The sequence below is a fragment of the Orycteropus afer genome, unplaced genomic scaffold (assembly GCF_000298275.1).
Source record: "Orycteropus afer afer isolate SDZICR_OR568_19922 unplaced genomic scaffold, OryAfe1.0 scaffold00075, whole genome shotgun sequence".
NCBI lineage: Eukaryota > Metazoa > Chordata > Mammalia > Tubulidentata > Orycteropodidae > Orycteropus > Orycteropus afer.
The window spans coordinates 2521980-2549233 of NW_006921662.1; the positions used below are offsets into that span (position 1 = coordinate 2521980).

The window sequence follows — 27254 nt, forward strand, 5'->3', positions numbered from 1 at the left end:
GACAGAGTAAATTATCTCATGATGTCTGAATCAGAGTTCCCACATTTTACATCTGATTAACAGTCTAGCTTTCAAAATGGAATTGTATTTTTTAAAATCCTCTATAGCTTTATCAAGTTTTTCCAACCTTTTGAAACTACAGCTAGGAGAAGGGTGGAAAATTCTAGTTATTTTCCTACTTATTCCAAAAATAACCATTTCTTAAGAACTCATGGCTGTATGCTCAGAAGAGATGGCAAACTCAGGGGCTTGTGAAGTACAGGTAGGTATCTCAAATGAAAGATGCTGCAGGTGGAAACATGAGGACAATGGAGAATAGGATTGTATAGGCCTAGTCTAAAGGCTGCTAACAGCTCTTGCTCAACTTTAGCTGAATGTTACCTGGTAGGAATGTGAGCCCAAGATAGCCAAATTTCCAATTATTCAGGAGAAAAAAGAAATAAAGACTTTTGTGTAGCAAATATTTTGGGGAAGGTAATTTGGCATGAGTTCAAATTGTAAATGCATATACACGTAATACATCCTATAGAAAAACCCTCTCAAGTACAACATACTCTACATATATGTCTATATGTGGAACTGCAGAGCTGTTTGTAGAAGGAAAAGGTAAATGGCCTTTAATAAAGAATTGACAAAACAATGTGGAAAAAAATATATGAAAACCCAAAAAACTTACTGCCATCGAGTCCCATCTGACTCAGAAACTCCTTGGGCTTCTGAGATGGTATCATTATGGAAATAGATTGTCCAACCTTCCTTCCAAGGAGTGGCTGGTGAGTTTGAACCACCAGCCTTCTGGTTAACAGTCAAATGCCTTAGGCACTAACCACCAGAGTTCCTAAAAATATACGAACATCACTATCAAAACATTTTTTTCCTTCCTTCTTCCTTCCCTTTCCCTGCCTCTCTCTCTTCCTTTCTTTCTCCTTTCCTTCCTTCTATTAATAGCTTTCTGAATACCAATATATAGTATTTACCATATCTGATACCTTCAACTTCACATCCTCTATGAAACATTTACTAACTCCTCCTGTGAAAGGCATAAACATTTTAATATCTCTATTATTGCACATTGTATTATAAGCATTTGTTATATGACTCTTTGAATAGTTAAGTAAACTCTTCAAGAACAGAGCCTATCTTTTTTATCTTTGTACCTCCAGAATCTAACACAAGTTGGCCACCTAGTAGCATTCAATAGGTGTTTATTAAATTAGTATAACCACAACTTGATATTATTATTAGTCCCTTCAGAGCCTATCTACTTAGCATTGAATACAAGTTTTGCGTTCTAGGTATTTTATAAGGCATATTTAGCCCTTGCTTACACTGCTGTAATAGTTCAGTATCAATGTCTGAAGATTCACTGAAATCATGAAATTCCCTGCATAGTGTTTGATTCATCAAAACTTTCAATCCATATCTTTTTTGCTTGTAAACATCTCTCAAGACAGATGAATTGCTATTTTGTACATATATATGTTGTCTAAAAAATTTATGTATACTCATTTTACAAAGTGGCATGATTTACATTTTGGCATTAGCTGAAAGGCAATTGTGTTTTCACCTAAAGTTGCTGTGAATATATTTTTAAGTGAATATAATTTGCATGTTATATTTGCATTTTTATGACCAGGAGTTATAACTGAAAACACTTCAAGTAAATTGGACATAAGGAAAAGGAAAGATTATTTGATGTTTAATAATCTAAATTTATATCTAGCTAGAAGTCTTTTTAAACAAAATGAAAATAATCATAATTTTGTATCATAAATTATTGCCATATTAAAGTATATTTTCATAAGAAACAGCACAGGTAAATAAATATATTCATTTTTCACTGGGAGAAATCCATTATGTTAAAAGTCTAGATAAATAATAACCAGATTTTTTTATTATTGAACATATAAATAAATGACTTCTGCACCAAAACTACAGTTTCTTAAAACTGATAGTTCAATTGAACTTCATTATCTTGTTGATGTAACTTTAACTCTTTAATTACATGTTAATGAATTTAAAAGAAAGTATATAAAAGCAAAATAATAATTTAATTTGCATTGGAAAAAATCCTTTTTTACATACATTTAGTTATATTTTCAAAACAGATACTAAAAACAACCATAATGAATCACTGAGGAATGTGAATCAAATAACATAAAAATGCCCTAGATTGGTAGTGTAGTGCCTAAGGCACTTGACTGCTAACCAGAAGGCTTGGCGGTTCAAACCCACCAGCCACTCCTCAGAAGGAGGGTTGGGCAATCTACTTCCATAGTGATAATGCCTCGGAAACCAAAGGAGGGGTCGCTATGAGTTGGGTCCAACTAGATAGCAAATAACAACAACAACAACAACATGCTAATTCAAATGTTATTAATTTGTATAAAACGTGACTTTCAAATTAATTAGTACAATAAGAAAAAACACAACCACTGCCATAGAGTCAGATCTGACTCATAGCAACCTCTCCTTGGTTTTCTGAGAAAATGGAAGTAGACTGCCCAACCTTTCTTCGGGGTAGTGGCTGGTGGGTTTAACCACCAGCCTTCTGGTTAGCAGTCAAATGCCTTAGGCAATATGCCACCAGAGAAGTAAAAATTTAAGTATTCAATCCAAAATGCTATCACATTTAAAGGTCCCTCGGTGGGGCAAATGATTTGCACTTGGCTGGTAAAGTGTTGGCAGTTCCAATCTACCCAGTGGCACTGCAGAACAGTCCTGGCAATCCACTTCCGTAAAGGTTACAGCCAAGAAAACCCTATGGAGCAGTTCTACTCTGTAACAGATGGGTTTTCTCCAAAGTTATAAACCAACACCACAATAAGAATAAAATCAACAACAATAATCTGGGTCTCTAATTGTAATAGCTGCTGCAGATGTGCCTTGTTCCTACAGCAAATCAATACCACTGGCACAGGGTGTGCAACTATTGAGGTGAAAAATGTTTTCTCTCCAAGGAGAGGTCACTATGAGTCGGGTCCGACTCGACGGTACATAACAACAACAATAATCAGAGAACATCAGAAGCAGCTTAATTTTACCTGGCAAGACACCTTTACTGTCTTACTCCAGAGTGACAACAACTCATTGTTTCTGTGCCACTATTGAGTCCACAGGCACAGTTATGTCTCATCATTCCACAGGAACTCATGCTGGTCCCCTACATTGCTGGTAATATGTTGATAGATCTGAAAAGCACATAATCACCAAAAACCAGACAAATTGTGGGATGACTTCACGAACAAGACAGATGAAGAAAGCAAAAGGTGATTAAAAAGACAGGAAAGAAAGAAAAGACCAAAACAGATGTCACAAGAGACTCTGAAACTTGCTCTTGACTGGAGAGTAGCTAAAACAAATGGAAGAGATGAAAAGATAAAAGAGCTTAACAGAAGATTTCAAAGAGCAGCTTGAGAAGATAAGGTAAATTGCTATAATGAAATGTGCAAAGACCTGGAGTTAGAAAACCAAAAAGGAAGAACATGTTTGGCTTTTCTCAAGCCGAAAGAAGTGAAGAAAAAAAATTCAACCTTCAAGTTGCAATATTGAACGATTCTATAGCCAAAATATTGAATGATTCAGGAAGCATCAAAAGAAGATGGAAGGAATACACAGTCACTATACAAAAAAGAACTGGTTGATGCTCATTTTATTTCAGGACATGGCATATAATCAAAAATCAATGCTATTGAAGGAAGAAATCAAAGCTGCACTGAAGGAATTGGTGAAAAACAAGGCTTCAGGAATTGACAGACTATCCATTGAGATATTTCAACAAATGGATGCCATGCTGGAGGCACTCACTTGTCCTTGCTAAGAAATTTATAAGACAGGTACCTGGTCAATTGACTAGAAGAGATCCATATTTGCACCCATTGCAAAGAAAAGTGATCCCATAGAATGTGGAAATTATTGAACAATACCATTAACACCACACAAAAGTAAAATTTTGCTGAAGATAATTCAAAAATGGTTGAAGCAGTATATTGACAAGGAACTTCTAGAAATGCAAGCTTGATTCAGAAGAGTATGTAGAACTAGGGTTATCGCTGCTGATGTTAGATGGATCTTGCCTGAAAGCAAAGAATACCACAAAGATGTTTACTTGTGTTTTATTGACCATGTAAAAACATTCGACTGTGTGGATCATAACAAATTATGGACAACATTGAAAAGAATGGGAATTCCAGGACACATAATTGTGCTCCTGAGGAACATGTACATAGACCAGGAGGCTGTTTTTTGAACAGAATAAAATCAGGCTTGTATCCTTTCACCATACGTATTCAATCTCTATGCTGAGGAAATAATCCAAGAAGCTGGACTATTAGGAAGAAGAATGCTGCATCACGATTGGAGGAAGACTCATTAACAACCTGTAATACGCAAACGACACAACTCTGCTTTCTGAAAGTGAAGATGACTTGAGGTACTTACTGATGAAGATTAAAGGCTACAGTCTGCAGTATGGATTACACCTTAACATAAAGAAAACAAAAATTCTTAAACTGTACCACCAAGCAGCATCACAATAAATGGAGAAAGGATAGAAATTGTCGAAGATTTCATATTACTTAGATCCACAATCAACACCAATGGAAGCAGCTGTCAAGAAATCAGGCATTTTATTGCACTGGGCAAATATGCTGCAAAAGACCTCTTTAAAGTGCTGAAGAGCAAAGATGCCTCTTTGAAGACAAAGGAGTGCCTCACCCAAGCAATGGTATTTTCAATAGCCTTATATACATATGAAAGCTGGATAATGAATAAGGAAGACCGAAGAAGAGTTGGAAGAAGAGTTGATGCTGTTGAGTTGTGGTGTTAATGAAGAATGATGAAAAGTACCATGGACTGCCGGAAGGAACAAATCAGTCCTGGAAGAAGTGCAGCCGGAATGCTCCCTGGAAGCAAGAATGGCCAGACTTCCTTTCACCTACTTTGGTCAGCTCTGGTGGCATAATGGCTAAGGCACTTGACTGCTAACCAGAAGGCTGGCAGTTCAAACCCACCAGCCACTCCTCAGAAGGAAGATGGGACAATCTACCTCCATAGTGATACTGCCTCAGAAACCCAAGGAGGGGTCGCTATGAGTCGGGTCTGACTCCACAGCATGTAACAGCAACAACACCACTTTGGTTAGAAGGGACCTTTCCCTGGAGAAGAATATCATGCTTGATAAAGTGGAGGGTCAGGAAAAGATAGATCAACACAGTGGCTGCAAAGGATGGGCTCAGGTATAGCAAGGATTGTGAGGCTGGCATAGGACCAGGCAGTGTTTCATTCTATTGTAAGTAGGGGCACTGTGTGTTGGAGCCGACTCCAAGGCACCTAACAATGACAACAACAAATAAAGATAAAATGTTACAATTATAATTACAGTATTTTGAAATTTCTGGTACCGTATTTGTACTCAATTAGCAAATAGTGTACATGTTATATATTTTTTGCCAACCCACCTTTCCCCTCCCAGGTATTTTTGTATTGCACTATGCTGATTGTTTTACAAGTTGCTGTAAAAAAAAAAAAAATTAGCATAGCCTGATTAGGAAAACACTTTTGGGGGAAGGGCATGTATGGCAAAAATAAAAGTACAACACATGCACCCGTAATTTGCATAAATATGATAAATCAGTGTAACTAAACATTAAGCATCGATATCTGCTAACATCACAAAAAAAGAAATAAACATTTTGTGCTTCTTAATAGAACATAAAAAACTCACTAACAGCATTGATAAAATATATTGCCTCGCCGGAGGAAGACTGGGCAATCTACTTCCGTAGAGATACCGTCTCCAAAACCCAAGGAGAGGTCCCTATGAGTCAGAACCGACTCAACAGCAGTGAGTTTGGTTTTTTGGTTTTTTATCAAGAAAAAGATAAATCAAATCTAAATCTGATTTTTAAGTCTCTAAATCCAATTTCCAGTTTATAGGAAGTGCAAATAACCCAGTTTTCTCAGCAAATACTTTTTCAAAAGGAAAAAAAAAAAAGTATTGAGGAGGAACCTAGAGGTTAAAACAAAACACATCAATCAATTATATTTGTAGATTTCATTTGAATTCTATTCAAAAAACTATAAGAAAAAAATAGTGTCATTTAACAGTTTAAACTGTAACTATTCACCTATTAATATTAAGAAAATATCCTTCCTTCAGATTTGCTTGTTGTATTGTGGTTATGTTTTAGAAGAGTTCATATCCTTTACATACAGGAATAAAATATTTACAGTGTTTGGCATTTGCTATGAAAATAACATGAAAGAGGAGTGGATGGGTTGCAGATGAAACAAGAATTGCCAAGAGTACATGAATGTTGAAGCTGGGTGATGGGTACATGGGGATTCAATAAATTTTTCTGTATGCTTGTGTATTTTTTTTTATATATTCTGTAATAAAATTTTAAAAAGACAAAAATAGGACTCTGAGGGGGAAAAAAGGAGTTCTGATGGCGTAGTGAGTAAGGCATTTGGCTATTAACCAGAAGGTCAGCAGTTCAAACCCCCCAGCCACTCTGCAGAAGGAAGATGAAGCAATATACTTCCATAACGTTGGAAACCCAATGGGGTCGCTGTGAGTTGGAATTCACTCAAACGTAGTGGAGTTTTTTTTTTTTTTTTTGGAAGGGGGAAAAAAGTTAATGCAACACAGTAGCAATCCTAAAGAGGAGTATCACACAGGGTTCAAATCCTTCAGAAATAGAGATACAATTTGTTCAACTATGTAGTTTCTATAATTCATTAAAAACCTTAAAGATACACCATTTTAGGAAGATAAGTATCCAATAGTGTGATTTACATACCTGCTTAATAATAGCAGTGTTACTGTTACATGAGAAAAATCTTGGCTTCACTTGCCCCTTCATTTTAACTAATTAATACATTTTACTCTTTTTTGTCTTTATCCACATAATGTCAGAGTCAAAAGATTTGACTTCTCTTTTAGATCACTTGTGATTATTGCTTATCATTATAAAGGAATACTGTTCACTTCTCTTCCTATTTAATAAGAAAAAAAGAAAAAGGTTCATTGTTTTTGTGTTCTCTCTGAACAGCATGGTCTTAGGCAGTTCTGATACATGGGACACGGCAAAACACCAATGTAAGAGCAGAAAAAAACCTCTAATCTTACGATTAAGAAGAGTTTGTGCAATACATCCTTAGTGCTTGAGTTGAAAAGAAAAAAAAAAATTACTGCTGCTTCTTATCACTAACTGCTCTGGCTAAACACTTTGACTATTAATTTGTTCCCATTTCCAGAAAAAGATCTTTGCTTCTTAATGTGATGTGGGGGATAAAAAAGGATAAGGGAGGAAAGTGGGGGAAAAAAGAAGGAAAAAGGAATAAAAAATGAGGATAGAAAGGGATTCTTCCTTTCTCAAGAAATTTGCATTCCACCAGAACTAGGTTTTTAGTATAGTATTTCTTTTTTTCCTTTCTCACTTCAAAAGCAGTATGTTCTTGATGAAAAATAATGCAATGACATATGCAGAAAACCTCATTTCCTTCCTAGCTCTACCCTTAAAGTGACTAATATCATGAGCTTGGCATTTGAACATTCTCATCTTTCTTCCGCTGTGAGTCTGAGTCAACTCATGCGTACCTAACAACAACAACCTTTCTTACTTATATATAAAAATATTCAAAGGGGATTTGGAGGTGTTTTTGTGGTTTGCATTTTCATAATTAGATCATACTATAAATATGTTGGAAGTTGCTCTACTCACTTAGCAAATCGTGTACATCTTAATTAATTAAATCAATATAAATATTCCATAGTAAGAATATACTGCAGTTTATTTAACTATTGCCTTGTTTCTAGACAATAAGATTGCTTCCAGTTCTTTTGCCACCACAGTCAGAGCTACAGTATAGATTCATTAACATGGCCTTACATTGTTGGTGCTAGACGCCATCTTGTCAATTTTGACTCATAGCAACCCTATGTGACAGAGTAGAATTGCTCTATAGGGTTTTCTAGGCTATAATTGTCACAGGAGCAGATCATCAGATCTTTTCTTCCAAGGAGTTACTAGATGGGTTTGAATCCCCAACATTTCTCTTAGCAGTTGAGCCCTTAAATGTTGTGCAGCCAGGGCTTCTTTTGGTCATATAAACTATAAAATACCAGTGGCCTTATATACTCACTCACTGCTGTGCAGTCTGTTCTGACTCATAGAGACCCCTCCTTGGGTTTCTGAGATGGTATCACTATGGAAGTAGCTTGCCCAGTCTTCCTTCTGAGGAGTGGCCAGTGGGTTTGAACCCTCAGCCTTCTGGTTAGTAGTGCTTTTGTATCTATAGAAAAGCTTCTCAAAAGTAGAGTTGGTAGCTTAAACAGAACAGATATTTTAAGTTATAACAGATGTTGCCAAATTTGTTTCCAAATATTTGCAGAAATTTCTACTTCTTCTAACAACATGTTATACTGCCCATCTGCCCATTTGTACCTATGAACATTATGACTCTTTTTAATTTTTGCCAACAAGTAGGAGAGGTTTGAAATTTTGAAAAGAATTGCTTCTTAGTGTTTTTTCCAACTTCAATTCACTATCCACATAGGTCCATGACATCTATAGTTGGTTTGTTCCATGAGGTCAGCATGTAGACTAGATTTAAGGGGTGGTTTTCTTTCCCCCATGCCATGGTTACAGATTACCTACAGGAAATTACATAGTTTGAATTGTATTACCAGAAAATCATCATGATATATTCATGGTAGGTTAATACCCTCATTGTCCTTCTATGTGAAAGACCTAGATATTCACTAGAAAAAAAACAATTGAAATAGTGGATCCCAGGACTTCAACAGGCTATCAAATGCTTGAATCCTACCTATAAAACTCTACCAATTTATTATTCTACCTATCCTTAAATACTTCTACTGATGGGAACCTATGAAAGCAGACAACATATTCCAAATAATGAAGCTAACATTTATTGAACGCTTACTTTGTACTAATATGATTATGAGTGCCTTGAGGGAAGTATCTCATTTAACGCTTACAAACACCCTGTGAGGAAGGCAGTACTAATATACCTATTTTACAGCATAAACCAAGGTACAAATTACATGGCTAATAAGTGGTATAACCAATTTCAAGGCAATGTGAAGCCAAACTCTTAACCTCTACACGCTACTGCCTCCCAGAGGTAGGTTTCTAGAATTGTGAATGACAACCCTTCTCCTTATAGAGCTGAAAGTTTCTTCCTGTGGCTTTTATCACTGCTTTTACTTCTACTCTTAATTTCAATGAATTTGCCTAAATCTTTTACACATGTAAATACTGTAAGTATTTGAAAATGAGTATGAGGTTAGCTATTAGTCTTTAGTTCTAGAAACCAGAGTGTGTTTAATGTAATCTCAAGAAAGATTACCTCACAGAAGCTACCTAATGACGACAAAAGTAAGAAACTAGAGGGGACCATATCTGGTACTTATTACAGACTCCAAGCTGAGCCAACCATGAGTCTTTGTAGATAATAAGGCTAAACACTTCAGGGGAAGGGGCCAAGTCCCCAACATTAAAATACAAAACATTAATGGGAATGATTAATATAATACCATTATATATTTCAAGTCTCGGCATTAATTCAACATCCATCAGTGAAACGTATGCTCCTAAAACGACTCCCAAAGAATACTTCACATACCTAAGGATTAAGTCCTTCACAAGTACAATAACAGATGATACTTAGAAGATACAAGTTTAATAATGTTCCAGTTATAGGAACTCAAAGATAATGGAGGGCTCTTAATAACATTCATTAAAACCACAGATATTTTCCACATTATCACAATATTCATCACAGAGAGAGAATGGATACAACAGAAAGTCAAATAAAAAACAAATCAGATGGCACACTGGAAGTAAAATATATCAGTGATGAACATCTGGGTGTGTCAGTCATCAATTCAGCAAGGATATAGTAATGTAAATTCTTTCTTTCTCTCTCTCTCTAGCTATATGCCTTTAATTGATAAAACACCTAATATCTAGGCTGTATTTTTCATCTATAATGTCTCTGTTCATGTTTTTCCCTCCCCCTCCCTTACTTTTTCTCTAACCTTTACCCTTTCCAAAAGAAGGATAAAATTAGTATCTCTTTTGTGATCCACACTATATTAATATTAATTAAGAATTGATGCATTTGAATTTTGGTGTTGGCAGGGAGCATTGAAAATACCATGGAGTGCCAGAAGAATGAAAAATTCTGTCATGGAAGAACTGTAGTCAAATTCTCCTTAGAAGTGAAAATGGCCAGACTTGTCTTTCCTCTTTTGGTCATGTTGTCAGAAGTGACTAGTCCCTGGAGAAGGACATGATGCTCAGTAAAACAGAGGGTCGGCAAAAAAAGGGAAGATCTTCAAGGATATGGATTGACACAATGGCTGCAATGAAGGGCTCAAACATGACAACAATTCTGAGTATGGTGCTGGACCAGACAGTGTTTCATTCTGTTGTATGTAAGTTTACCATGAGTCACAATGGACTTGTTGACACCTAACAACAACATTTGTACACATGTGACATCAGGAGGTCGTGGAGCTTTATTCTACACATCTGCCCCTCATTTTTTCATGGCTCATTTCTCAGTACTTTCATCTTCACTTCTTTCAACTCGATACCACTTTAACTGTGTATTTCTGTCTTCCATCAAAATAGTTCAGAACCAAATATTAAACCCCTTTTCAAATACTAAAAATGAAAACTGGTAAGGATTAGCTTTATTTTGTTTTATTTGTAATTTGCAAGCAATTTTAATCACAATTATATAAAATTTGGTTCTATATATTTATATATATATATATATATCAAACCCACCAGCCACTCCTCGGAAGGAAGATGGGGCAATCTACTTCCATAGTGATACTGCTTCAGAAACCCAAGGAGGGGTTGCTATGAGTCGGGTCCGATTTGATGGCACATAACAACAACAACATTTTTTGAATGTTGTTGTTATTTGCCGTTGAGTTAGTTCTGACTCATTGCAACCTTATGTATAACAAAACAAAACATTGTTTGGTCCTTCACCATCTTCATTAATTTTCACATGTTTGAGCACATTGTTGTGGCTGTTGTGTCATAGCAGTTGTGACTGGTCACAAAGGTCAGCAGTTCCAATGCACTAGCCACTCCGCAGGAGACAGATGAGTCAGTCTGCTTCCGTAAATATTTGCAGTGTAGGAAACCTTATAGGACAGTTCTACTCTGTCCTATGAGTCGGAATCAACTAGATGGCAGTGTACTTCACCAAGCAAGATGTGCTTTTCTAGGGACTGGTCTTTCCTGATATTGTATCCAAAGGAAGCAAGACAATGTTTCACTCACCTCCCCTGCAAGGGGCACTCCAGTCTCATATCTTCTAAGACTGATTTGTTTGTTCTTCTGGCAGTCCATGGTATATTCAATATTCTTTGCCAACACCACAATTCAAATGCATCAATTCTCCTGTCTTCTTTTTTCATTGTCTTTTTTCTGTATGCATATGAGCAATTGAAAAGACCCTAGCTTGGGTCAGGCATATCTTAGTCTTCAAAGTGACATCTTTGTTTTTTGAACTTTAAAGAGATCTTTGGCAGCAGATTTACCAAATACAGTGTTTTTTGAAAGTAGTGGACAGTTAAAAACCACAATTAAATCTATTGGAATATTCCTGCTATTAATTTTCTTTTTATTTGATTATTAATTATTAATTGAGTAAATTAAGGACAATTCAGCTAGTTATTCAGCTAGTTACTGTCTCTTTGGAGATTTTTAATATTCAGGTCTCTAAATTTATGTGACTTTTAAAAAATATGTCTTTTAAAAATTAATATATGTATTTTTTGCTTCTGAACCAGTATACTATAGATAGTTTACAGATATATAAATTGTTAATTTTCCCTATTTATTTTATTAGCTTAGTGTCTAAGGCACTTGACTGCTAACCAGAAGGCTGGCGGTTCAAACCCACCAGGCACTTCTCAAAAGGAAGGTTGGGCAATCCTACTTCCGTAGTGATACTGCCTCGGAAACCCAAGGAGGGGTCACTATGAGTCGGGGCCAACTTGATGGCAAATAACAACAACAACAACTAACATATATGGGAGGATTGGCAAGCTTGAAAAAAACATTTTGAATATACTTTTAGAATGAGTTCTTCATATCATAGAATTTTAGCATTAATAAAGACCCTTAAAATTTATAAAAGTTGTACAAATTTATACTGGCATTAGAGTTCTAGTTATTTCACATTCTGGCCATCAACTGTTATTTTCTGTGTCTTTATTTTAAGCATTCATGTAGGCATGTGAGGAGCCCTGGTGGCACAGTGGCACTCAGCTGCTAACCAAAAGGTTGGTGTTTGGAACCCACCAGCTGCTCTGTCAGAGAAAGATGTGGCAGTCTGATTCTGTAAAGATTTACAGATTTGGAAACCCTGTAAGCAGTTCTACTCTATCCTATAGGGTTACTATGAATCAGAATTAACTCCATGGCAATGGATTTTGTTTTGTTTTGTTTTCAGTTTAGTGGGTATGTAATAGTATCACATTGTGGTTTTAATTTTTCATTTTATGTTTATCGAATATTTGATATTCTTTATTTGTGTCTGTTCAAATCCCTTGCCCATTTTTCAATTGATTATCTTTCATTTTTTGATTTGTAGGAGTTTTTTTTACATATACTTTGGAAAACTTGCAACATCTACTAGAGCTGAATATACGCATAACGTATGTGCAATTCTACTCATATACCCCACAGTAACATATACTTATGTCACAAAAGGGAGCTCTGGTGGTGTGGTGCCTAAGGTATTTGACTGCTAACCAGAAGCCTGGCAGTTCAAACCCACCAGTCATTTCTTGGAAGGAAAGTTGGGTGTTCTGGTTACCTAGTGCCACTCTGACAAGAAATATACCACATATGGGATGGCCTTAACAAATAGGAATTTATTCTTACAATTTGGAGGCTTTAAGTCCAAGTTCAAAGTGACAGGCTCTAGAGGCTGGGTGAAAGCCCCTCAACCTTAGGGTCCAGCTCTGCCTCCTGCTCCCGCAGGAGCTAGAAGAATTTCTTCACTCAGACAGCTGCTGGCTGCTGAGGCTGAGAGGCCCTAAGTTTGACAAGTAAAAAGGCACAGTCCTGATGTTACCAAACCACATGGCAGGCCATTAATTTAAGTCCATTGTAAGTCCCAAGGTCAGTAGAGCATGGCAGGCTGCTGAACAATGACAAGGCTACATGCAGGGTCCAATCATGCCATAGGCTAGAGACCATTCCCAAGGCTTCTCCTGTATACAGGAAGCAGACCACATCCCAAAGGCAGCTACTCAGCTGCTTGTAGTAGATCGCACCATGGAGTTGATTGCCAGTCTCATCATGGGGAATAACTACCACCAGCTGCCCAGCCACTCAACCAGGCCCAACCAAGTTGACACAAAAACATAGCCACCACATTGGGCAATCTACTTCCACAGTGACACCACCTTGGAAACCAAAGAAGGGGTTGCTGTGAGTTGGATCTGACTTCACAGCAATGAGTTTGGGTTTTTTTGTTTGTTTGTTCATGTCACAAAAACACATAAACAAGAATGTTCAGAGCAGCAGCATCCTTCATAATAGTCAAAACCAGAAAACAACCCAAATGCCTTCAACAGTAAATAAATAGTATTATATTCACACAGTGAAAATTATGTGTTGTTGTTGTTACGTGCCATTGAGTCCGACTGAAAATTAACAATCTAAATCTAAATATGTATGAATTTCAGAAACAATGTTGAGTTAGAGAAGTTAGACACAAAAGAGTCTATACTGTCTGATTCCTTCATCTAAGGAACAAAAGCAGGCAAGACTGTCTATTGCTATTGAAGCAGGAAGATAGCACCTGGAAGAGAGCATAAGAGGGACTTCTGGGACATTGGGAATATTCCATTTCCTGGTTTGGGTGCTGTTCAAATAGGTGTGTTCACTTTGTAAAAATCTGTCAGTCTGTATGATCCATCAGCATTAAGAGCTGATGTTCCATACCATCCTACATGCACCTCTATCATAGCACTTAATAATATTAACAACATTGTTGTTGTTGGGTACCACTGAATCAGTTCTGACTCATAGGGACCCTATGTACAACAGGAGAAACACTGCCTGGTCCTGCACTATCCTCACAATGGTTGCCAGGTTTGAACCCATTGCTGCAGCCACTGTGTGAATCTATCTCTTTGAGGGTCTTCCTCTTTGCCACTGACCCTCTATTAAGAACACTAAACACACGGCCATGAAGTTGGACCTGACTCATAGCAACCCCTCCTCAGGTTTCCGAGGCAGTATTATTACAGAAGTATATCTCCCAATCTTCCTTTACTGGCTAATATTTGTGGAGCTAGTTCAAACCTTCTTACCTCCAATCTTCCATTCTTTACCTTCCTGGTCCCATGATCACACACTGTACCTCTATCACAGTCCAGTAACATAGCAGAAGGTGTTTTTCAAAAAGTATATATAATACTCTTATTTTGGTTACCTGGTCCCGCTCTGACATCCCATCACAAATGGGATGGCTTTAACAAACAGGAGTTTATTCTCTTGCTATTTGGAGGCTTTAAGTCTGAGTTCAAAGTGCCAGACTTTAGGGGCTGGGTAAAAGCCTCTCAAACTTGGGCTTCAGCTCTGCCTCCTGCTCTCGGCCCACTGAAGCTAGAGGCTTTTCTTCATTCAGACAGCTACTGGCTGCTGAGAATGACAGCATGGTTCACAAGTAAAAAGGCACAGTCCCACTGTTACCAAACCACATGGCAGGCTACTAATTCAAATCCATTGAAAGTCCCAAGGTTGGCAGAGCATGGCAGGCTGCTGAACGACATGGCCACATGCAGGGTTCACGCATACCGTAAGCTCAAGACCATTCCCCAAGGCTTCTCCTTATATACAAGAAGCAGATCACATCCCTAAGGCAGCTACTCAGCTACTCACAGTAGATTCTTCCATGGAGTTGATACCAGTCTCATTCTGGGGAATACTACATCCAGCTGCCCAGCCACTCAACCAGACCCAGCCATGCTGACACACAAACTTAACTACCACAACTCTGTTGTAGATGCTGCCCAGTTTTCTAGAACCCCTATGTTGTGATTCTTGCCATTAGTGTTGTATGGCATTTTTCTATACCACTGACACCCCCCAATACCATGTTGTTGTTATGTGCTGTTGAGTCACACCTGACTCATAGAGACCCCTCCTTGGGTTTCTGAGGCAGTATCATTATGGAAGTAGATTGCCCCATCTTCCTTCTGAAGAGTGGCTGGAGTCCAATACCATAAGATCTGCTATATTGTATGAGCTAATTGGTAGGACTACTTGCATTGCAGCTTAGACCTGCTATGGAATCTCATCTCCTGGCCCTACTCAAAGTTAGCAGTCTTCTACGTCACCCAATATATTTCCTGGACTTTTTTGTTTGTGTGTGATTTGGATGAAAGTTTACAGAGCAAATTGATTTTCCTTCGATCACCCATATACATTCTGTTTTGTGACACTGACTGCAATCCCCACACTGTAACAGCATCCTTCCCACTTCCTCCCTATGCCCACCCCTTCCTTTTGCTCTCCCTTCCCATCCTCTCGCACTTTCCTAGCTCTTTCCCTGGGCAAGTGCTGTCCTCTTGATTTCATATTCTTGATTATTATAAGGAGTACATGTCCTCCTGATATTACTGTTCACCTTATAGGTCTTGGACAGGTATTCTTACATGTGTAATGTGTTGTCTCCAGAATCCAAAGCAAAAGTGTCCTTCTTTTTTGTCTTAAGGTATGCAAGATGTGTTGTTGTTATTGTTATGTTCCATCAAGTCCTCTCCGACTCACAGTGACCCCTCCTTGATTTTCTGAGGCAGTATCACTACGGAAGTAGATTGCCCAATCTTCCTTCCAAGGAGTGGCTGGTGGGTTTGAACCACCAATCTTCTGGTTAGCAGTCAAGTGCCTTAGGCACTATGCCACCAGAGCTCCCATGCAAGATGTAGCTATTTGTATTTTATTCTCAACAGGATATCCCAGTACTCTTGTGGTAGTTCAGTTTGTGTGTCAACTTGGCTGGGGCTGGTTGAGTGGCTGGGCAGCTGGATGTAGTATTCGTCAGGATGAGACTGGTAATCAACTTCATGGTGGAATCTACTGTGAACAGCTGAGTAGCTGCCTTAGGGAATGTGGTCTGCTTCCTGTATATAATCAGAAGCCTTGGGGAATGGTCTCTAGCCTATGGCATGCTTGGACCCTGCATGTAGCCATGTTGTTGTTCAGCAGCCTGCCATGCTCTGCTGACCTTGTGACTTACAATGGACTGAAATTAATGGCCAGCCATGTGGTTTGGTAACATTGGGACTGTGCCACTTTACTTGTCAACTTTAGGCTTGGCAGCCTCAGCAGCCAGCTGTCTGAGTGAAGAAAAACCTCTAGCTTCAGTGGGCCGGGAGCTGGAGGCAGAGTTGAAACCCAGGGCTGAGGGGCTTTCACCCAGCCCCTAAAGCCTGGCACTTTGAACTTGGACATAAAGCCTCCAAACTGTAAAGAGAATGAACTCCTGTTTGTTAAGGCCATCCCATTTGTGGTATATTTATGTCAAAGTGGCACTAGGTAACCAGAACAACTCTGAAGGAGGTCCTTGTAGAGCAGTGATTAAGTGCTCAGCTGCTAACTGCAACAAAACTCTTTGTTACAGCCAGAAAATTCTATGGATCAGTTCTACTCTGTCACATGGGGTTACTATGAGTCAGAACTGACTTGATGGCACCCAACCACCACCACCACAACAATCTGAAGGGAGAGTATCTTCAGAAGTTTCCACTTGGTCTTCACCTATGTAATAGCTCTTACCCCATAGGTTTAGGAATCAATGTTGGGGTTACTCCAATCACCATATATATTAATACTGGCTAAATATACCAATTATTCAAGGCCTGGATGACTACTGAGTGGCTGGATCTTCAAATCCTTTGCAGACTTAGCTAAGACTCCATGTATTAGGTAGCTTCTGCACATCTCTATCTAAGAAGAAAGTGTAACAATTGTGTAGGCTGGATTTCCAAGAAAAATCCAAGATGGGGTTAAACATGTGAGACAATTATTTGGGCAAATATCTGTGGGGAAAAAAATGGGGAGCAAGCCAAGAGAAACCGAGAGAGTCATCAGACAATAATGCAGATCTGATCCCAAGTGAAAGAGACTGGGCAGAAAGGAAGATTGGGTGGAAGTGTCACTGCATTGCAATCCTAAGGAAATTTTAGCAGGGCTGAGGTGGGAGTGAAGCCAAAGTTTCCAGTCACAGGAGCTCCACTCCCCCAACACTCAGTTTATTGACTGAAAGCAGCCTGAGAAATACATGGTCTTAGTATGAATATGGTGATGAATTTCAGAGCTGGTCTCTCTGTGGTCAGAAATCTGAAAGACACATTCTCATGGCCACTACAGTGATGCTTCAAATCTCTGAGTATCAAAGTCAGCTCAGACTCTGAGCCCAATATTCCTTAAAACACCTAGGGATTCAACCCTTTCAAATGTACAATCAATCACTGAAGAAAATGGTCTCTTTGGGAAAGGACTGAGAGAATCATTACAGTATACAATTGCCATGATGTTGCCTAGTACTTCCTCCCAGGAAACTGACAATCTCTTCAGTTAATGGATTTTGGATTTTCCAACTGGCTTGGGTCCAGGAATTGAGCAATCTCTGAGCAAGAGATTGGATATTTTATTGGGGTGATCATCCTGAGTCTCCTGTTCCTCCACTATTTTATTTATTTATTTATTTTGATAGATGTTAAGTAGCAGCCTGATTGGCTGCCCATCTATTTTGCCCCTAGGAATGTCAGGCTCTATTAAGCATCTCAGGAACCCTGGTGGCACAGTGGTTAAGGGCTTGGCTGCTAACTAAAAGATCTGTGGTTGAAACCTACCAGCAGCTCTGTGGGAGAAAAATATGGCAGTCTGCTTCTGTAAAGATTTACAGACTTGGAAATCCTATGGAGCAGTTCTATTCTATCCTATACGGTTGCTATGAGTCAGAAACTACTTGACAGCAGTGAGTTTGGTTTGGGTATTAAGCATCTCTACAGCTTCTTGCAGTTCAAATCCCCTTGGCTGTCTGTCCAGTAAAGCCAGTCATGATGGTAATTGTGACCTACTGGCTTTTGGTGCTTAAGCACCACCACCTTGCCTCTATTACATCAAGGCTGCATCATTCCCATGGATTTCAACAAGCCCAGCTTTGTGACTACCTAACTTTCTGCCCTGACTTGTAGAGGAGAGCCATGATGTTGTGACCCTCTCACCAGAGCATTTCTAATAGATTTTGTGAATAGTTTATCTTTTGGAACTTCTTTATTTTTTTTCTTTTATTGTGATTTGGGTGAAAATTTACAGAGCAAATTCATTTTTCATACAGCAGCTCACATACACTTTGTCTCATGACATTGACCACAATTTACCACAATGCAACAGCTCCCCTCCCACTTCCTCCTGATAGTTACCTCTCCCCTGTGTCTATCCCTTCTTTTGGAACTTCTTAGAGAACATAATCCTCTTGTGAGTCTTCTGGTCTCAGAAAATGTATCCATTTCCTAGAATGCATGCCTAATTACTTCCATGAACAAATGTCTCCTTTGTCATGAGACAAACTGGATAGTAGTGCCTGGCCATCATTACTGAACATTTTGATCAAAGACTCTATAGAAAAATCTTGATCAAAAGGGGGGAAAATTCAGAACAGAATTCAAAATTCTCATGGAGTGTCTACTTTCTGGGGCCATTAAGTCTGACTGAACCCCTGAAATGGTTGTTGTGAGAGAATCTTTAAATCTTCAATGGAAATTATCCCTTGAAATCTTCTTTAAAAAAACAATAACTTAGCTTATCTAGTGAATGTTTGTCTTGAACATCATTGTCCTTTGAAGAACAAGCTATATGGAGTCACATTGACAACAGCAACTTGAAAGATCAGATAGGAAGCTGAGGAGACAATGAGTTCATGTTACTGGAGGAAGAAAGATTTGGAGATGGAGGGAAAGAATGGTTGCACAACTTGAAGAATGTAATCCATGTCATTGAATTTTACAAGTCATAATTGTTGAATTGGTGTTTGTTTTACTGTGTATGCTTTCAATATATACATATACATATACCTATACATGGGAGCTCTGGCAGCATAGTGCCTAAGGTACTTGACTGCTAACCAGAAGGCTGGCGGTTCAAACCCACCAGCCACTCCTCGAGGAAAGGTCAGGCAATCTACTTCCGTAGTGATACTGCCTCGGAAACCCAAAGAGGGGTCACTATGAGTTGGGTCCGACTTAACGGCACATAACAACAACAACAACAACATACCTATACCTATACCTATACCTATACCTATACATATACATATACATATCTCCATTCCCAGCACATGCACTTCCCTCAGCATCTTTATTCCTTCTTCTATCACCTGCTGGGGGCTTTTTTTTTTTTTTTTTTTTTTTGAGAAATAAATCTTTATAAAAGTAATTCAGGAAGATATTTTAAAATTACTATAGCAGCTAAATTTGTGCCTCACTGTTTTCAATACTGTTCCTTACTGATAGATGTTATTGCTTTGAAGAGAAGAAGAAAAAGAAATGTTATGCAATTAACTGCCACCAAATCATTTCTAATTCATAATATACAGTTTAAATACTGCCTTGGTAAATGAAATATTTCATCAATTTAATAGCTGCATAGAACCAAAACCTTAACATTTTGTTCTAAGTGTATTGTTTCAGCTGGTTTAGAAAATATGAGATACATTTTTGAGGAAACCACAAAAGTGTGTGTTTTTTCCCAAAATTGACACAGAAATAACCATTTACATTTCACAAATAGAATTAACATTCCTGTTCTGACAGATGTTAGGTACAAAGAGCTTTGGATTCACTTTTTATAAAGAACATTAAAAAAAAATCTTCCCCATGTAAGAAATTCTGCATTCACATACTCTAATGAAAGTAGCAATGTTTTATGCAAAAAAAAAAATCATATTTATTTATAAATTAGGAGCTCTGGTAGCATAGTGGCTAAGTCACTTGCCTGCTAACCAGACGGCTGGCGGTTCAAACCCACCAGCCACTCCTCGGAAGGAAGGTTGGGCAATCCTACTTCCGTAGTGATACTGCCTCGGAAACCCAAGGAGGGGTCGCTATGAGTCGGGGCCGACTCGACGGCACATAACAACAACAACAATATTTATAAATTATAATACAGTAAAATGTAAATGAAAAGTTGATAAAAACTACTCATTTTTCTAATTTATTTGAAATATTAAGTGGTTGCGTTTCTTCAGAAAAAAAAATTCACATGAAATTTTCCTTACTTTATGATTTATGTTTTAAGAGTACATTCTCTATAAACCACCAACCAGGCTTCTTTCATGCTTTAATTTAAATGAGTATGACAAATTTAAGTGAGTAATTTTCTTTTATGTAGTAGCAAAAAGAACGAGTAATCCTTTTAGGAAAGAGACTATTTCATTTCCTTCCAACTTAGATTCACCATAAACACGATCCACAAATGACCCTGGAACCTCACCAATTGTGTAATTCAACTGTCTTGCCCTCACAATCATCTCCATTTGGAAGTCATAGCCCTTAGAAACACATTTTTCTGTTAATTCCTGTAGAACTTCTTTGCAGTATAATCTGATACTTCATGTTAAATCAGATGCTCCTGATCTTAGCAGAATCTGTGTTACAAAATTGGCCCGATGACTGATCATTTTTCTTTCAAATCCCAGCCATATACATCTCCATTTCCTTTCTATCGAGTTGCAAAGACAATGTCAAAATTACCCTCCTTTTGTTTCCTAATGAATTCAGGAATAAATTTTGGATGATGTGAGACATCAGCAGCCATAATAATTATGTAGTTTCTTGTAGGACGTTTCATCCCATGAATATATGCAGTTCCTAGCCCCAAATTTTTCTCCCGGAGTCTTAGAATTTTCTCCGGCCCATAGATCTTCTTCAGTTGTCCAGCAACTTCCCTTGTTCCATTTGGGCTTCCATCATCTATATATTCATAGTTGATTCCACTCTCAGTGAAGTTTTCACCAGCAGTCACACTATGAGCAGCAGGTTCTCGCGCTCACTGCAGGTGGGTAAAAGCACCGAAAACTCGCACTGCCGCGGAGCTTGCCCCTCTGGATCCCCGCTACCACTCACTTCCACGGAGGCTGGGACAGAACTGCTGCCAGGGCATCTCGAACATTTCCCCTTTACTTGTGGCTGTCCTTTACGTTTTTCAAGTTTCTAAGAACCATTTTAGCAGTTAATTTGCCACATTTTTATCTCTTGACGGAATATTAAATCCCAAGAAAGAATCCCCCTCCCCACCTCCCACCCCCACCCCCACCCCCACCCCAAGTCAATTCTTACTTATTCAATCTTACTTTCTGGCCATGAAAATCCAGGTATACCCCTCTGGCTCCTCCTAGTATGTGGTGTTAGCAATTATTGCACCTCCTTGGTGTGTAGCCTTTTTTCTTCCTTATCAGGCTGTCCTAACTGGGTTATATTGGAATTTAACACTGGTGGTGTACTGCCTAAGGCATTTGAATGCCAACCAGAAGGCCTGCAGTTCAAACCCACCAGCGACTCCTTGGAAGAAAGATTGGGCGATCTACTTCTGTAGAGATACCTCCTGGGAAACCTGAGGGGTTGCTATGAGTCCAATTCACTTGATGGCAGTGGGTTTGGTTTGTTTTTTTGTTTATCAACTATTCAGCCAGGGCAGGAGGCTGGGGCAGCTCCTGAGGCAGTACGTTGACTGGTCTCAGAAAACATCCCATTTCCTGGAAATGGACTTATGACTTATGATTTGTTACTCTGAGTGGGAGAGGCTTCTGAGACATCTTCAGCCCAGGGGAAGTGCTAGCTCTTACTAGAGAAAGATGAGCCATCTCTTCAAGGTTTGAGGATTCAGGTGACTTTGAAGAATCTCAGAAACACCCATTCAGATGTTGCCATCCCATGTTTCAACATTCCAGGTTTTCCCAACCAGGATACTGACTTTAGTGTACCAGACCTGCTTGGTACAACATAGTCTAGAGTGAACATCCAAATGTATTCTATCTATCCTACAGTCTGTTGCTCAATTGTATCTGCTCTTCCACTGCAGGAGATAAAGGCCTTTTTGTAAGCTACCCCAGAGTCCCTCTGGCCCTCACATTCACCTTTTAACTGATTGGTAATGGCCCTCACTTGCTCATTATCCCTCAGCAGGGCACCAATTCAGTTTAAGATTAACCAGCCAATTCTGCTGTCTGTATAGGCATCCCACCCCCCAACACACAAATCTTTCAAACACCAGATTCATCCCACTTACAAGGATATACAGACCCACCCCCACCAGCCAGTACAGCAGGGAAAAGAGAAGCCAGAGGGGAACACAGAGCAGAACAGCAGCCAGGGATCCAGGTAAGGGGAGGGACAAGGGCCCAACCCCCATGAGCCAGGAAAGTATGTGTGGGGGAGAAGCCAAGGGGAGGACAGAGCAGAGCAGTGCCAGGGATACAGGTAAGGGGACAGCAGAGAGGTTTCGAACAGCTAAGTGAGACAAACTTGTCTGTCAGTTTGTCGTACTATTGTGCCTTGCTGTTGTGGTGAGGCTTGAAGCTGTGCCACCAGTGTTTCAAGTGTCACCAGGCTTGCACATGGTGCACAGGTTTCAATTCAGCTTACAGACTGAGAATGAATAGCAAGAAGGAAGAAGCCATCCACTTCTCAAAGAATTGGCCAGGGAAAACCTTATGAATAGCAGAGAAACACTGTCTGATACATTGGGCAACTTTATGAATAGCCTGGAAACATTATCCCACACAGTGCAGGTGAACAAGACCCTTAGGGCATAAGGCTTTCAAAATACGACTAGAAAAGAACTGCATCATCAAAGTAGGACCAACCTTGCTGATATGGATAAAGTAAAGCTTTTGAGGCCTTCATTTGCTGATGTGGCATGACTCAATTTGAGGAGAAACAGCTACAAACATCCATTAATAATAGGTAAATGGAATGTATGAAGTATGAATCTAGAAATATTGGAAGTTGTCAAAAATGAAATGGAACACATAAAGATTGATATCCTCAGGCATTAGTGAGCTGAAATGGACTGGTTTGGCCATTGTGAATCAGATAACCATATGATCTACTATGTCGGGAATGACAATTTGAAGAGGAATGGTGTAGCATTCATCATCACAAAGGATGTTTCAAGATCTGTTCTGAAGTACAATGCTGTCAGTGATAGAATAATATCCATATGCCTACAAGGAAGACCAGTTAATACCACTATTATTCAAATTTATGCACCAACCACCAAAGCCAAAGATGAGGAAATTGAAGATTTTTATCAGCTTCTGCAGTCTAAAATTGACTGCACAGGCAATCAAGATGTGTTAACTATCACTGGTGACTGGAATGCAAAAGTTAGAAACAAAGAAGAATCACTGGTAGTTGGAAAATTTGGCCTTGGTGACAGAAATAATGCTGGAGATTGCATGATAGAATTTTGCAAGACCAGGGACTTATTCATTGCAAATACCTTTTTCAACAATACAAACAGTGGCTATACACATGGACTTCACCAGATGGAGTACACAGAAATCAGATTGACTACATCTGTGGCAAGAGACGGTGGAAAAGCTCAATATTTTCAGCCAGAACAAGGCCAGGAGTTGACTGTGGAACAGACTATCAATTGCTCATATGCAAGTTCAACTTGAAGTTGAAGACAATTAAAACAAGTCCACAAGAGTCAAAATATGACCTTGAATATATCCCTCCTGAATTTAGAGACCATCTAAAGAAAAGATTTGATGCATTGAACACCAATGACCGAAAACCAGAAGAATTGTGGTATGACAACAAGAACATCATCCATGAAGAAAGCAAGAGGTCATTAAAAGGATGATAAAAGAAGACCAAAATGGATATCAGAAGAGACTCTGAAACTTGCCCTTGAACAGGTGTAGCTAAAGCAAATGGAAGAAATGACAAGATTAAAGAGCTGAATAGATTTCAAAGAGCAGCTAGAGCAGACAAAGCCAACTGCTATAATGAAATGCAGAGCTCTAGTGGTGTAGTTCTCAAGGCACTTGACTGCTTACCAGAAGGCTGGTGGCTCAAACCCACTAGCCACTCCTCGGAAGGAAGGTTGGGCAATCTACTTCTGTCATGATACAGCCTTGGAAACCCAAGGAGGGGTCACTATGAGTTGGGTCTGACTCGACAGCACATAACAACAACAACATAATGAAATGTGCAAAGACTTGGAGTTAGAAAAACAAGAGGGAAGAACACGCTCAGCATTTTTCAAGCTGAAAGAACTGAGGAAAAAATTTAAGCCTCGAGTTGCAATACTGAAAGATTCTATGGGCAAAACACTGAATGATACTGTTTGCTGTTTTGTTGTTATGTGCCGTTAAGTCAGACCTGACTCATAGTGACCCCTCCTTGGGTTTCTGAGGCAAGTATCACTATGGAAGTAGATTTCCCAACCTTACTTCCAAGGAGTGTCTGGTGGGTTTGAACCACCAGCCTTCTGGTTAGCAGTCAAGTGCCTTAGGAACTATGCTACCGGAGCTCCTTATTGAATGATGCAGGAAGCATCAAAAGAAGATGGAAGGAATACACAGAGTCATTGTAACAAAAAGAACAGGTTGATGTTCACCCAATTTCAGGAGGTAGCATATGATCAAGAACCAATGTTATTGAAGGAAGACGTCAAAGCTGCACTGAAGGAATTGACAAAGAACAAGGCTCCAGGAATTGACGGAATACCCACTGAGACGTTACAACAAACGGATGCTGCACTGGAGGCACTCACTCAGTTATGCCAGGAGATCTGGAAGACAGCTACCTGGCAAACTGACTAGAAAAGATCCATATTTGTGCTCATTTCAAAGAGAGGTGATCCTAAAGAATGTGGAAATCACCAACAATATCATTAATATTGCACGCAAGTAAAATCTTACTGAAAATAATTCAGAAACGGTGGCAGCAGTATATTGACAGAGAACTTCCAGAGGCACAGGCTGTATTCAGAAGAGAACAGGGAACGAGGGATATCATTGCTGCTGTCAGATGGATCTTGGCTCAAAGCAAAGAATACCAGAAAGATGTTTACTTGTGTTTTATTATGCCAAAGCATTTTATTGTGTGGATCATAACAAATTGTGGATAACATTGAGAAGAATGGGAATTCCTGAACACTTGATTGTACTTATTGTACTTATGAGGAACCTGTACACAGGCCAGGAGACCATCATTCAAACAGAACAAGGGGACACTGCATGGTTTAAAATCAAGAAGGGAGTGTGTCAGGGTTGTATCTTTTCACCATATTTTTTCAATCTATATACTGAGCAAATAATCCAAGAAGCTGGACTATATGAAGAACGTGGCATCAGGATTGGAGGAAGGCTCATTAACAACCTGTGATATGCTGATGACACAACTTTGCTTGCTGAAAGTGAGGATGATTTGAAGCACTTACTGATGAAGACTGAAGAATACAGTCTGCAGTATGGATTACATCTCAATATAAAGAAAACAAAAATTCTCACAACTAGACCTGTAAGCACCATCATAATGAATGGAGAAAAGATTGAAGTTGTCAAAGACTTCACATTGCTTGGTTCTACAACCGACACCAATGGAGGTAGTAGTCAGGACATCAGATGATGTATAGCACTGGGTAAGTTGGCTGCAAAGGACGTCTTTCAAGTGCTGAGGTGCAAAGATGTCTCTTTGAGGATTAAGGTGCACCAGACACAAGTCATGATATTTTCAATCACTTCACATGCATGTGAGAGCTGGATGATAAATAAAGAAGACCGAAGAAGAATTGATGCTTTTGAGATGTGGTGTTGGAGAAGAATGCTGAAACAACCATGGACTGCTAAAAGAACTAACAAATCTGTCCTGGAAGAAGTGCAGTGGGAATGCTCCTTGGAAGTGAGAATGACCGGACTTCGTCTCACCTACTCTGGTCATATTGTCAGAAGGGACCATTCCCTGGAGAAAGATTTCATGTTTGTAAGGTGGAGAGTCGACAAAGGAGAGGATGGTCCTCAACAAGATGGATTGACACAGTGGCTGTGGCTATGAGATCAAGTACAGCAGGGATCGCAGAGTTGGCATGGGACGAGGTGGTGTTTTGTTCTGCTGTGCACAGGGTCACTATGAGTCAGAGATGACTTGACGACACCTAACAACAACAATAAGGATATCCTCCCTCCCCTTGACAGGAATGAGATCTTTAGCAATTACACTATCACCTTGTGCCCAGAACTATGCATACCTCATTTACCTACCACCCAGGATGGCATCCATTTTGCTCACTTAGTGAGTGAGCTAGTCACAAATCATCATCCTACAACATGTTTTTTCAGACCACTTTCAGTACTGTTTGTATTAGTTTGAATCTGCTGAAAAATATATGCCAAAATAGCATTCAATAGGCAAGATATTTATTGGAAGCAGCAGCAGAAGAGAATAGGGGAGAGCTTTAAGATCACATACATGCAACTCTGATCTCAGTTGAAGGAGAGTGGGAAAGAAAGAAGATTGGGTAGGAAGAGTCTTGAACAGCAGTGCAGTTCTGACAAAGTTTCAACCAGAATTATTAAAGGAGTTCTGTATCTCAGCAAAATGCACGTGTCTTAGTTCTCCTGTGGAGCTCAGTACCTGTCTGGGAGTAGTCTTGGCGTCAACAGATGGCAGATCTAGAGGGGCGGCAATTGGGCTGTCAATCAATTATACTCTAAGCAGCTAGAGAATGTAGTAGTACATTTTTATGACCCACATTAACTCTCACTGCTGTTGAGTCAGATCTGACTCATAGCGACCCCTCCTTGGTTTTCCAAGGTACTATCACTATGGAAGTAGATTGCCCAATCTTCCTTCCGAGGAGTGGCTAGTAGGTTTGAACTGCTGGCCTACTGGTTAGCAGTCAAATGCCTTAGGCACTATGCCATCAGAGCTCCCCCACATTAAGTAAGCAGGGAAATTTCTTGTATATAGTATGTCAAAATAAATAAATAAATAAAAACTATATTAATTGTACAGGAAGGAGCTCTGGAAAGATGAGCCAATCTACTTCCATAAAGATTTACAGCCTTGGAAAGCCAGTGGGGGTCGCTATGAGTCAGAATCTACTCAATGAGAGTGGGTTTGGTTTGAGGTTTTTGGGGGAATATTATAGGAAGAAAGG

At 39.1% G+C, this 27254-nt stretch overlaps 1 pseudogene; it reads right to left on the minus strand.

The window, feature by feature from the left end:
• Positions 1-20463: 20463 nt before the first annotated feature.
• LOC103197282 overlaps positions 20464-27254 on the minus strand; it is a 47765-nt pseudogene continuing 40974 nt past the window's right edge.